A 1,700-nucleotide genomic window follows, 5' to 3' on the forward strand; every position below is an offset into this window, starting at 1 on the left:
GCTGTTATTCCCGCAGGATCTCTTTGGCTTCTGGCGGATTCCCGGGATTCAGAGGGAGCTGAGGAAGTTCAGCATCCTGCTGATGGTGACGCTGCGGATGCGCAAGGCCTGGAGCACGCTGCAGAGGCGCAGCCGCGCCGGGAACGGCGCCCATCCCCAGCCCGATGGCCCCGATGGCCCCGATGATCCTGATGATCCCAATGATCCCAATGATCCCGATGGCCCCGATGGCCCCGATGGCCCCGATGGTCCCGATGGTCCCAATGATCCCGATGGTCCTGATGGCCCCGATGGCCCCGATGGTCCCAATGATCCCGATGGCCCCGATGGTCCCGATGGTCCCGATGGTCCCGATGGTCCCGATGGTCCCAATGATCCTGATGATCCCGATGGTCCCGATGGTCCCGATGGTCCCAATGATCCCGATGATCCCGATGGTCCCGATGGTCCCAATGATCCCAATGATCCCAATGATCCCGATGGTCCCGATGGTCCCAATCCCGATGATCCCAATCCCGATGATCCCAATCCCGATGATCCCGATGATCCCAATCCCGATGATCCCAATCCCGATGATCCTGATGATCCCAATCCCGATGATCCCAATCCCGATGATCCTGATGATCCCAATCCCGATGATCCCAATGGTCCCAATCCCGATGATCCCAATCCCGATAATCCCGATGCCAACGGCGCTTCCGGAACCTTCCCAGCGCTGCTGCCCAGGGCCTGCCCAGGGTTAGAAAACAGCTTCAACCAAAAAATCCCTGGGATTTTCACCCCCTTTAGGGATGAATGGGAAGAGTGGGAAGGGTGGGTGGAGGGAAAAATTTGGGATATTTAATTTGTCGTTAATTGAATGAGGGAAAAATTTGGGATATTTAATTTATCGTTAATAGAGTGAGGGGAAATTTGGAATATTTAATTTATAGTGAATAGAATGTGGGAAAAATTTGGGGTATTTATCATTAATAGAGGGAGGGAAAAATTTGGAATATTTATCGTTAATAGAGTGAGGGGAAAATTTGGGATATTTAATTTGTCATTAATAGTCTGAAGGAAAAATTTGGGAAGTTTTATTTATCATTAATAGAGTGAGGGAAAAATTTGGAATATTTAATTTATCATTAACAGTTTGAGGGAAAAATTTGGGGTATTTAATTTATAGTGAATAGAATGTGGGAAATATTTGGGATATTTACCATTAATACAGTGAGGGGAAAATTTGGGATATTTAATTTGTCATTAATAGAATGAGGGAAATATTTGGGGTATTTATCCTGGATAGACTGAGGGAAAAATTTGGAATATTTAATTTATCATGAGCAGAGTGAAGGAAAAATTGAAAATATTTAATTTAGCATGAATAGAGTGAGGGTAAAGTTGAAAATATTTCATTGATCATTAATTAATAAGGGAAATTTTGAAATATTTCGCGATTGCATTAGTAGACTGAGGATAAAATATGAAATATTGAATATTATCATTAATAAGGGAAAATTTCAGCTATTTCATGATTGCATTTATAGAGGCTAAAATTTAATTTCTCCACCTTTAATCCAGTGCATTGGATCTGTTATATTTCAATATTCTATTTCAATATTCTATTTCAATATAATATAATATAATATAATATAATATAATATAATATAATATAATATAATATAATATAATATAATATAATATAATATAATATAATA

This window comes from Parus major, chromosome 9 (genome assembly GCF_001522545.3).
Source record: "Parus major isolate Abel chromosome 9, Parus_major1.1, whole genome shotgun sequence".
In the NCBI taxonomy this organism is placed as follows: domain Eukaryota; kingdom Metazoa; phylum Chordata; class Aves; order Passeriformes; family Paridae; genus Parus; species Parus major.